The sequence below is a fragment of the Schistocerca piceifrons genome, chromosome 2 (genome assembly GCF_021461385.2).
Source record: "Schistocerca piceifrons isolate TAMUIC-IGC-003096 chromosome 2, iqSchPice1.1, whole genome shotgun sequence".
Taxonomy (NCBI): Eukaryota; Metazoa; Arthropoda; class Insecta; order Orthoptera; family Acrididae; genus Schistocerca; species Schistocerca piceifrons.
Genome location: NC_060139.1, coordinates 1,025,119,828 through 1,025,132,341, shown reverse-complemented (window position 1 = coordinate 1,025,132,341; position 12,514 = coordinate 1,025,119,828). Strand labels below are relative to the sequence as shown.

At 41.4% G+C, this 12,514-nt stretch overlaps 1 protein-coding gene across 1 annotated transcript in view; it reads right to left on the bottom strand.

Moving 5' to 3' along the window:
- The window catches only part of LOC124777615 (protein quick-to-court), a 342,810-nt gene that overhangs the window by 192,282 nt on the left and 138,014 nt on the right, over nt 1-12,514 (bottom strand). Inside the window, exon 2 of the mRNA XM_047253077.1 lies at nt 6,063-6,122. The gene's annotated coding sequence lies outside the window, so the exon portion shown is untranslated. The remainder of the gene's footprint in view (nt 1-6,062; nt 6,123-12,514) is intronic.

Here is a 12,514-nt window from a genome sequence, read left to right as displayed (position 1 = left end):
TAGCCCCGTAAAGAAGGAGCATCAGTGGCCCGGAAATGTGTCTCTTGGAGACATAAGCACAAGGGGCGCTCTCGTACAAGGAGTTGTAATTCGGCCACATGCGTCCTGAACCCATTCAGGTTCCACTGTAATATGGGAACCAGTGATCAGGGTGGCTGAATTTTCACTCTGCCCCTGTGCTTTGGAGGAGAGCCCGTACTGGCCGGAGATTTATTCCTGGGGCGAGAAGATCGCCCCCGGTCGACATCAATGTCCATCAGCTCCGATGGCGACCCAAAGGAGATGTCAGATAGTACGATGGCATCATCATCGGACTGACCGTGACTAGTCTCCTCAGGTGGCAAAACCTTCACCTTTGGCGTCTTCGTCTTGGGGGGCTTAGGATGCAGAACCTTGTCAACAGTTGGAGCTTTACTCGCCTGGGCAGAAGGTGCCATATGGGGAGGTGCAGGAAGTACCCCAATGTCAGCAACCACGGCCTTGTCCGATGTTGTGGGGAGAGCTGCAGGTTGCAAAACAACCGCAGCAGCACAAGTGCACTGGCAAATGCAGGTATTAGTGCTGACACTAGCAACCTCCGTTTGTGTAGCAACAGTGGCCAACTGTACCGGTTTCTGCAGAGTGGAAGCGAAAGATGTTGTAAACACAGGAGGCTGCATGGCCTTAAAGAGCTTCTTGGCCTCACCATAGGGGATGCGCTTAGATGTTTTGATCTCCTGTATCTCCCGTTCCTCGAGATAGATGGGGCAGACCCGGCTCCAGACAGGGTGACTCCCAGAGCAATTCACGCACTTCACAGGCGATGAACAATCGGCTCCTTCATGGGCAGGCTGACCACATTTACCACAAGTGGCTATCCCATTGCACCCCAACGTAGTATGCCCAAAGCGCTGACATTTAAAACAGCGCATTGGGTTGGGGAAATATGGCCGTACTGGCAAACGTAAGAAACCCGCTTTAACATGCTCTGGGAGTCTCGGGCGATTGAACGTGAGAATAAACGAGTCGGATTTGACTAGGTCCCCATCGACTCGTTTCATAATATGCTGCACGTCGACAATACCTTCGTCAGCCCACTCAGATTTCAACTCGTCCTTGGGGATATCCACCAAGTCCCTACATGTCACAACACCCTTACTATAGTTCAAAGTGGAGTGGAGCTCGATCTCGATAGCGTACTCTCCGAGACAGGTTGCTTTCCTAAGAGAAGTGACTTGACGGGAACTAGAAGTTTCAACTAACAGAGTCCCATTGCGCAGACGCTTCACAGATTTCAGTGTTCCTGCAATTCCCTCAAGACCCTTGTGGATGTAAAAGGGAGAAACTCTCTCAAAGCTACCTTCCTTCCGTTTGACAATCAAAAACACATTCTGGATATCAGCATGTGCTCTGTTACGACAGTCTGATAAATCTCTAGTAACACCAGGCGCTGGAGGACTCGCAGCACGAAGTCGCTTTTTCGATTGGGTGTGTTTTCCTACCAGTGGCCCACCCAATCCACTGGTAGGGGGAAACGTAGAGGTCGAAGGGTCCATTGTGGTCCCACGAGCAGCTAGGGAACTAAAGGTCCGCTCAGACAGAGCCCCGCGTGCCTGAGTAAGCCTTATACAACTGGGGTGCGGCAGGTGCCCCAGAGGTTGCCCGCTTGCGACTGTTCCACCCCAACAGCCATGCATCTTATAGGCGCGCAGCACACCATAAGATTGAGGGGTTTTTATAGAGGTTTACCTTCCTCGCAATCCAGGCGGTCAAGCCAAGATTACCATTCCCCGCAGCATACAACATTCCACCGCTGCGCCATGCGGTGGTCGCTGAAGCATGTCCGGGGTTTACGGTGACAGGAGACTGGCGGCGCTGACCAGTCCCCAGCTCAGGACCCCGGGGTCGCCAAGCCCGTACTCAGCAAATGAATGCTGAGCCCCTGGGGGGGCAGTGAAAAGAAGTAAGTATGACAATAAATTATTTGAGTTTAAAGAGTAATAGCTAATACACATTAACGAGAAAGTGGAGACGGAACGAATGGCAAGGGGCAAACGTAAAAGTCCTTTTGGGTAATCACATATAGAGTTGACCCTTGGGTCATGATCTGAGTTAACTTTGTTTATAACCTTTTCATTGACAGCGTTATTTTTCCACTCGTAATTAGTTTCAGGCTTGAAATCATCTTAAAGACAAAGGCACAAGTGGTAGGTGGAACTTGCAAAATAGCTGAAAATTAATTACAGCGGTAAACAATCGTTACCCCGAATGTGAGTCCACTGTCTTCATCACTGTGTCATCTTGCTCAGACATTCAGCAACACCACGAAATATTTTTTTCCCGCTTAATACGCCATGCGTCATTTCAAATGGTTACCAAAGAACTACACGTCGTATTGATTTGAAATGTTCAGAAAAAGCCTTTTAGATGACCCTGAAGGACTGGTCCTCCTCGACTTTCCTCATATTTGTGGAATCTGAAGGTCAGTGCCTGGACATAATTTGTCAAAGCAGTACGACACATTGAAAAACCGCCTTTAAAAGAGTTAAGTACAAAACACTTCTACATTACTCGCCAGTAGCTGAATGCAGTATGTAACTTGGTGGCTGAGTGGCTTAATGACTAAAATCCTAAAGGTCTAGGGTTCAAACCTCAGTCGGTTCAAACAGTGTACGGCGTACAACTTTCGCAGTCTTGAGGTCAATGGTATTCGATTCTCGATACACTGAACTTACTTTTTTTTAATTTTATTGAAGTTCTATATTTATTTTCAAATGACAATTTATATCAAAAAATACTGAACCATAATTTTTTTAAATAAAATTCTTTAACTTATCAATTACTGGTCGTATGGAAATGATTTATTTTCAAATGACAATTTATATTAAAAAATACTGAACCATAATTTTTTAAATAAAATTCTTTAACTTATCAATTACTGGTCGTATGGAAATGAAATTTGACACGAACATGCTAAATATCTTTCTGTGAATGTCATTTTGTTGAAAGTTCATACATCACCAATACACTGTTCAGTTTGCATAAATGAAGTATATTTTTTGCTTTGAATACCCACATTTTCATGTTATTAATAGTTTAAAAAAAGACTATTTTTATTGCAAACTTACGTTTCAATATTTTTTATTATATTTCCATTTGTTAATAAATACGAAATTTAAATAAATGTGTAAAGAAGTTACTATTAACGAAGTTTGAACCATCTGCTTTACGATGACTAGACTTTTACGCTATGCACTGAGCTACCGACGATTATTTTGCTAAGCTAAAAATGTTTTGTACTTATCAGAGCTTGGAAATTAATTTTGGAAGGCGATTTAATTGAATTCTTTTTCATTTTCGTCCTGCTGCTTTAGGAAATTCATGCTCGGACACAGCTTCATAACCTGCAAGTATAAGGGAAATAGGATACGGTTATACCATTCCATGCGGCCCCCTTGCGTACTAGGAATGGCGCACTTTAACGTAGTTTTGGAGCAAATTACATACTGTCTTTGGAAATGAAGTGATTGTGTCGTATATATATATATATATATATATATATATATATATATATATATATATATATAGGGTGTTACAAAAAGGTACGGCCAAACTTTCAGGAAACATTCCTCACACACAAATAAAGAAAAGATGTTATGTGGACATGTGTCCGGAAACGCTTAATTACCATGTTAGAGCTCATTTTAGTTTCTTCCACCTACGCTCAATGATGGAGGACGTTATCATGATTTCATACGGGATACTCTACCTGTGCTGCTAGAACATGTGCCTTTACAAGTACGACACAACATGTGGTTCATGCACGATGGAGCTCCTGCACATTTCAGCCGAAGTGTTCGTACGCTTCTCAACAACAGATTCGTGACCGATGGCTTGGTAGCGGCGGACCAATTCCATGGCCTCCACGCTCTCCTGACCTCAACCCTCTTGACTTTCATTTATGGTGACATTTGAAAGCTCTTGTCTACGCATCCCCGGTACCAAATGTAGAGACTCTTCATGCTCGTATTGTGGACAGCTGTGATACAATACGCCATTCTCCAGGGCTGCATCAGCGCATCAGGGATTCCATGCGACGGAGGGTGGATGCATGTATCCTCGCTAACGGAGGACATTTTGAACATTTCCTGTAACAAAGTGTTTGAAGTCACGCTGGTACGTTCTGTTGCTGTGTGTTTCCATTCCATGATTAATGTGATTTGAAGAGAAGTAATAAAATGAAAAGTAAGCATTTCCGGACACATGTCCACATAACATATTTTCTTTCTTTGTGTGTGAGGAATGTTTCCTGAAAGTTTGGCCGTACCTTTTTGTAACACCCTATATTGTGAAACCGTCATGTGGCTTCGTCATAAAAGTATTATAAAAAGTTAAAAGGAAAAATATTTAATGAAATATCCCGCACTTTCGTCAAAATTTAGTTGAATTGTGTTGCGTTTACAGCTAGCGATATAACAGATGCTTCTACACAGATTATGTTATAATCTAACCACGGAACAGAACCGACCGGATGCAACTTGGGCAGAGTTCCGGTCGTTTATCAGGGCCGCAAATCGGCTCACGCGAGAAACTCCCTCAAACTCTGTTCATTAGCGCCAGGCAGGAAGGAGCCAGAGTTTCGCCCCATATTCGAATACGGAACACAAAGCAGAAAAAAAAGCCGCACTGCACGAACCACGCCTCCGCTGCAGACTCAGACCGCAGGGATTGCCTGTGCTCTGTACACTGCACTACCTCGACTTCCCTCGTAATCGCGGCTCTCCATCAGTCGGCAGAATTGCTCCACGGCATGCGAGCGTCCGACTGTTCCGGTATTCCCTAACACTGGAATATTCATCACTCAGCAACACTTCCATTTCGAAAAATTGTTTCTATCGGCCATAATGAGTTGCAATTTCATTTTAAACATCAAATGTCATAAGAAAATTACGACGCTGGACGAAATATTTGTAACATTGGAGACATCATGCTAACATCGTGGAACACTGCCTCTAGCTTTGATAATGGTCTCAGATCGGTGATTAAGAGAGTCTGCAAGTTTCCTCAGGTATGCCATACCCAGATGGATCCACAAGTTGTTGATTAGGCTACATCATGTAGAAGTAATAAATCCTACGTTCACCCTCTATTCCAACGGCACAGACATTTCCTATCGGATTAAGATCGGATGATTTAATGGGAAAATTACTTTAAATTACAGTATAAAGACGCAGAAAAGGTGGAAATCAAAAAATAGTCACCAAAGCACAGAAAACGACAGCCAAATAGACTTCTTCTCACTGAAGGAAATATGCTCCGCAATAAAAATAATTAAAAATAGAAAATCTCCAGGCATATCGAATTAATAAAATACGGCGGCAGGCATTATAACAACTGCTGCATACTTTGCTTAACAGTATCACGAAGGAAGGCAGGACGCCAAGAGAATGGAAAGAAAGTATTACAATTATAAAGAAGGAGATAAGTAAATGTTAGATGATTACTGGGGATTAACCTTGCTTGGTACCACCTTAAAAGTCTTAACATCATTAAATAGAAACAGAATGCTGAATTATATGGAAATAGCACACGAACGGCAAGAATTCAGGAAAGACAGGAGCACAGTAGATGCTATTTTCGCTTTAAGACAGACTGTGGATAAATCCATAGAATTTAACAAGCCAGCCTACCTATGCTTCGTTGATTCTAACCTTAATCGACAAGAGAGTACCAAAGGATTTTGTGAAAAATGACAGAACGTACATAAATATAGGTAATGAAACTAGAATTAAAAAACACGAAGGATTCACAGATAAAATTATGCTAGGTAAAGAAATAAGACAAGGAGACACTTTAATAATGGATCACGTCATTCATGATGTAAGAAAGGAACCGGGCTAAAAAACTGGAAATAAAGTGGTAAATACTATGTATTACGCTGACGATGCTATACAAATAGCAAACAACGAGAATAATTTAATAAGGTTACTTCATCAAATTAATAAAACCGCTAAGCAATATAACATGGAAATCTCATCTACAAAACTAAGAGTATGGTAGTATCAAAAGCTATGAAGACTTACCCAGAGAAGTGAAAAATCAAGTGACAAAGGCAGCAAGGGTAGCCAGACACGTGCAAAATACTGCACAGAGAAAGAAATTTGTGACAAATGAGGAAAAAATAAAAATATATAAAACAATGGTGCGTCCTGTTTTAACATATGCTTTAGAAACTAGAGCAGAAACGAAAAAAATGAAACAAAAGTTAACGGCAGTGGAAATGAAGGTACAAAGACAGATACAAGGAGTAACCATGTGGGACAAAAGAACAAATTTGTCGATAAGGGAACAGTGTGGAATACAAAATAAAAATAAATGGATGAAGACAAGACAAAGAAATTGGAAGGATCATGTGGAAAGGACGTTCATTTTTTCCGCGCGCTGTTCAAGATTGGAGTAACAGAGAATTATTGCGAAGATGGTTCGATGACCCCTCTGCCAGGCACTCAAGTGTGATTTGCAGAGTATCCATGTAGATGTAGATCTTTCAAGACTAGCTAAAATTTCTACACAAGGACAATCGCTAGGGAAACGACTGCTCAGATGACCACCCGAGAGGTGGTACAAGTGTAGTAATAAAATGTTTGAAATGAGAGATTTTGGTGGCTTGACTAATATTTGCATACGATTTCTCCCGATGTCGCACACAGTCCAGACAGCTGCAGCACAGCATATCTGCCTCCACATTTAGCACGTTGTAACGGAACGACATTCCGTTACCACTCGAGCTACGGCGATAATTTCTTGACGAACAGTTGCTAACTCTTGACACACAATCGTTGTTTAGTACTTTTAATGATATGAATTATCCTGTGTGAAAGACGTTTTTGGAAAGCACACCGCTAGGCAGGAAAAGGGAACATGTAGCTGGCTACTGTTTAGACAAATTATTCGGGACACATTATGATGACTGACTAAATGGCTGGCTGAAGCCTTGTACTCATTGCTGACCTCGAGAACATTGTGGAACATCCCGCATAGTTCTCTTGTGAACATCTTAGCGGAGTGGCTTTCCACTTATCACCTGCGATGCGCCAGATGCGCCTGTTTCTTGTAGATGACAGACAGATGGTCGCTAGCGCAATGCGTCGTCGAGTTGGGTTTGTAATCAGTGTCGTTGTACTGCCTACACCCGTCGAGCAGCCTCATGAACCGACGACTTTCCTAACCACATTGACAGTTCGGTTTTAATCATTTTGATCCTTTTTACGTCACTCTCAAAAGTTACTGGGGCTAGATGTGCGTCTACCTCAGTGGCACGTCGAGTTCCAACACCTGGGAACCCACGACACAGCACAACTGACGGTGCTACTACAAATGGAGGTAATGCCTGTTACTGGCAGCCCTGCTGTGTACGAAGGTTTGTGAGGCAGATGATCTTAGCAACAATTATGAGCGAAATCTTAGGTAGTTGCGCTTGGAAACGCCTTTACTTGTATTATTAATTAGCCGATTACTCGGCCTTCGTAGGTGTGGAAAACTGAAGGTGCGCCTTTAAACAATATCCAAGGAAATAATCATAAGCCGTTTCTCACGAAGATCTTTAAATTCCATTGTACGTCCTAAGTTAATAAAGTAATCGCAGGTGCTTAATGCGCGAAAGTAATGGGAGGGAAAAATCACAAAGTCTGGGTTGGTCTTCGAGACATTCCAGTATGGCTTGATTGGCTACAACAATCGCTCGTGATAAGCAAAACATTCTGGTTGGAATCCCGGTGTGGCACAATTTGCAGTTGTCACAGCAGACGACTGGTCGAGATCTGCTTGCGAAAAAGACTTTTGGACAATATTTACTGTCTTTCACTCTAGACAACATTAATTTTGTTTCTACTTAGAACCTGAAAGCAGGCCATTAGTTGCCAGTGCGGGTAACACTAACCCTCCAGCTGGAGGCTAGAAAGTTAGTGTCTCACCTTGGGAACTAATCCTCGTAGCGAAGGCAACTGACTGGAATGTGAAGGATAAGTGTGATGATATCGGGGACGTCATGAGAACGAAGAGGACTTCCCCACACAGTTAAAACGGTGGCTGCTGTTTGAATGTGCAGATTTGAGGCTTGGACCAACAGTGACTCATGAATATCAACTGATATACACAAATGATTGCAACCAGTAACTTCTATTTTATTTACTCACTAAACGTCTCGGGGGAGTTTTGGTTCAGACGTCTAACAGTGATGACATTCTGACAATTTACAAGGCTCCAGATGTTTGTTGCAGTGTACTATTACATTAATGACATACTGAATCACCTGAACAGTGTTTAAAGTCTGTGTATTGAGTTCTGTTGTCCATTTCGTGTTTTCGATGTTCTACAGAGTGAGGTGTAACAGCAGGTACGTCTCCATACAGACGCTGTAAATCAAAAATTTCCTGTGTTTGATGATGCTTAGTAAAAATCTGAACTGGTAGCAAATATGTTTTTATAGCAGTAGGAGGGGTGCAACACTATTTTCCCCCAGGTTCCGAAAAAGCACTCACTAGATAGATTTATGTAAAAGTGCAATCGATACATCCGTCTTTCAACGGTCACGGGTCGACTTTCCGAGTAATATTTACATTACACTCATCAGCTTTTATGAACAGTTCATAAGTAACATCCTGATCGCACCACAACACACTTTGGGAGTCTTCACGTGCCTCTGTTGAATTCCTAGAGTACCCAATTTCAGGTCAGGTTTATAGGGGGGAAATCCAAATAGTTCCAGATGCAATTAGCGTCTAATAGCCCTTGATGTGCTTTAGAAGACGGCTGAAATGACATTCCGTTGACGTCAGCTGCTAGTCACACCTGGCGATGTTACAACGTTTGTGAAGCACGCTGGCAGGCGCTTGTCGCAAAGCGTACACCACTATTCGTCCTCATGAGTTTTTCTTATCTTCACCGTTCCTCAACGTGAACGCTACCCTAGATGTCATAGGTTTTTGAAAGAGGTTACTCTTCTTTCTCTTACGCACGACATTTGTCGTTTATTTATTTATTTACATGGTTTACGCCCACATTGGAGCACTAAAATCGAACATAATACAACAGAGTCTACAATGATTAAGTTTAGGTCTTAGCAGTCAGCAATTTCTTCGTTTCCCAAAATTTCTTCATTCGCTATGATCTGGCCGCCCGTTCTTCTGCAGATATGACATACTTCTTCCGTTTCATGGTCTGAATGTCAGCCGTGTATATTTGTTCTTCAGAAGCAGTTTCTCTTCTCTGTGTTGAATTTGGTGTGTGGTGATGTTCATTTCACCCAAATCACTTTGTACTTCCTTAAACCAGATGTTTTTGGTTTTACTGTTCCTGAAGTAGTCAAAAAGTTGCTTCAGGATTCTAGTATTTGGTAGGCCAGATATGTGGCCGAAAAATGCAATCCTTGTTTTCCGCATTGTATCAATAATGGATTCACTTTCTTTATACACTACTGAATTGGGCAGAAGTCTCCACTGCCCATTAACTTCATGTTTTTTATTTAGTTTTTCACTTGCATATGTTGCTTCCGGTTTAACGACGGAGGAGTAATATCGAAATTTAGCATTTATTGAGAGAGATCGTTTTTTTTCATAGGTTGGCTATGTGGTTCTCTGCGCTCGCTGTAAATTTAATGTTCTACTATCTGTTTATGCTCTTTCATTAGAATTCCAGGTAATAATCTCACCAAGATATTTAAACATTTTTACTACTTTAATTTTTTGATCATTATGGAGTATGATATGGGATGTGTCAACTGGGAAGCTGGGCATCATTTCTGTTTTCTCAAACGAAATTTGCAATCCAATCTTTGGCGCTGATCGTTCTAGTTGTTCCACCTAAACCTTTACTTCATCAATATTGTTTGGTAACAGCGCTAAATCATCTGCAATGCAAGGCAGTTAAGTAGAGTCTTCCTTCCAATCTTACCAGATGGCGGACATATATTGTTCCATTCACACATGATTTTCTCCAGCACACAACTGAATAATAACGGAGACAATCCATCGCCTTGTCGAAGGCCAGTATGAATCGCAAAAGGGTGACTGCAACGAGGTTGACAAGTTTCTGATGTAAACCCAATTCTTTAAGAATTGACAGTAGAGATTCACGATGGATACTATCGTAGGCTTTTTTTAAAATCGACAAGGTGATCAACAATTTCTTTGTTCTTGACCCTTTGATGTTTCATTATCCATTTGAGAATAATAATTTGATCAGGACAGCTTCGTCCTGGATGAAATCCTCCTTGATATTCGCCTAGTTCACCATCAAGCTGTTCATGAATTCTAAAATAGAGAACCTTGGAATTCAAATTTTAAGTAGTATGCAGCAGAGATATACTGCTATAATTATTTGGATCCGATCTATCTCCTTTTTTGTGTAGTGGATGGATTATTGCAAGATTCCATTCCTCTGGTAACTTCTCAGTATTCCAGATGTCAGTAAGATGTACGTGTAAGTTCAGAATATGGCTACGAAGTCTTTCGCGACGTATTTCTTGAGTAAAAATCTCTCGGTGTACATGCCGCGTCAAATCAGGATAAATCTACAAGCTTTCGACCACTACCTCCATGGTCGTCGTCAGGGCTAAAACTGACTGTCGTGAACTAGCGAGGTTCCCACTTTTATATGCAAAGGACGGCTACTGATTGGCTGGAATACATCAGCGATATGGCTGACGTATTCCAGCCAATCAGTAGCCGTCCTTTGCATAAAGAAGTGGGAACCTCGCTAGTTCACGACAGTCAGTTTTAGCCCTGACGACGACCATGGAGGTAGTGGTCGAAAGCTTGGAGATTTATCCTGATTTGACGCGGCATGCACACCGAGAGATTTTTACTTAAGTTCAGAATAGTTTGTACATTTGCATATTTCCAAAGTTCTGCCACTAGTTGGTTCTCACCTGCTGCTTTATAATTCCGAAGTGAGTTAATCGCTGCTTGTACTTCATCTGGATGTGGTGGTATAACTCTTTCTAAATGCATTTTGTTTCTTCGATAGGGGTCAAATTCCAAATGATGTTCAGGTTCCGCGCTATTTAGTAACTGTTTGAAATATTTGGCCAATATCATTGAATTACCATAATTGGTATGTGCTACATTTGTTGTTTACAAGAAATAAGTGACGGAACTGAAGCCCAATTTTTAGGCTGAACTGTCGAGTTTTTATTGCATCAATGAACAAAAAGAAATAGTTTGAAACTGGCAAAAATGCAGAAATTAGACGTAAAAAGGATAAACGCATAGCCAAAAGTCGAATAAACAGATAAGCAGATACATGCTTTACACATGCGACGGGACATACTGTGAGGACATCAAGAAAATGACAGATAAGCTAAGTCTAACAGTAAGTGTTTGCGCTAGTAGAGAGTGCCGACTGCGGAAATTGTCAACACGTCTTTATGATGGTTACGAATTGAACGGGTAGCACACCTTTTATGTAAGCTTATAGTGTATACAAACGGTTATTACCTTGAAATTGCGAAAAAATTTCAAAATTGCAATATGCCTGAGTGTGAACCAGTTACATTAGATACGTTCATGAAACATTTCATGCTCAGTCAAGCAGTTTCTGTGTTACAAAAATTCAGCGGTAGTGTTTATGTTGCAAATGTCGGTCACATGAAAAGTTTTATTAGAATACGAAGTAAACCAAATCAATCATGCTAAAGTTGGCACCATCATCTTGGAGGATGAAGAGATACGTTTCCTAGAAGCGATTAGGGGACAAAATGATGTGACCGGAGACATACCACAAACCCGTATGCAATAAAGCTACGACAAATTTACTAGCGATGTTGAGAACTTGACTGATGAGCCACCCACGATCTACATTTCTTCATCCGCCGGGAGGTTCACTGAAAGTGTCTCCTCATCTACGTCACTGCGAACAAATTCCGAATTTAGCCCAGAATACTGAACTCAACAGGTAATTATGGACGCAACGTCACGACTGCACCGACTTTTTCCAGCCATATGCTACTGACGAAAAATTCTTACACCATACAGGTCCCAGCTGGCTACATACACTACACCAAAATACCGCAGAGTAACGTGGACCTCCAAGTCTTCAACCAGTTCAGTGGTTTCAGACTTCATATACCAAATTAGCCGCTCTGTTTACGCACAGCGAAACTGGAAGGCGCTTTTCTACTTTTTCGTTTATTTATTGCATATTTAAAAACTTTTTACCAGTATTTTAAAACAGGTCGTTTATTTGACAGTTTTCATCATGTAATAATATTTTTCCATTAAACAAGTGAATGCTACTTTCAGCAAAGAAAATCAAAGAAATGAGTTAAAAGGAAAATTACAAAAAATAGAAACTGCTAATTGCTTACAGAAAACGGAGGGTGTTAAGTAAAAATGTTGGTAATTTTAAAGAGAATAAAAGGAACATGTGAAAGTGGTTGGGTCGTTCGATCGACTCAGCTGCAGAAGTAGGGGACTGGGTGAATTACAACTTCGTAAGCTGCAGATTAGAGGAGTCTGGCCTCGGCATCCATAGACAA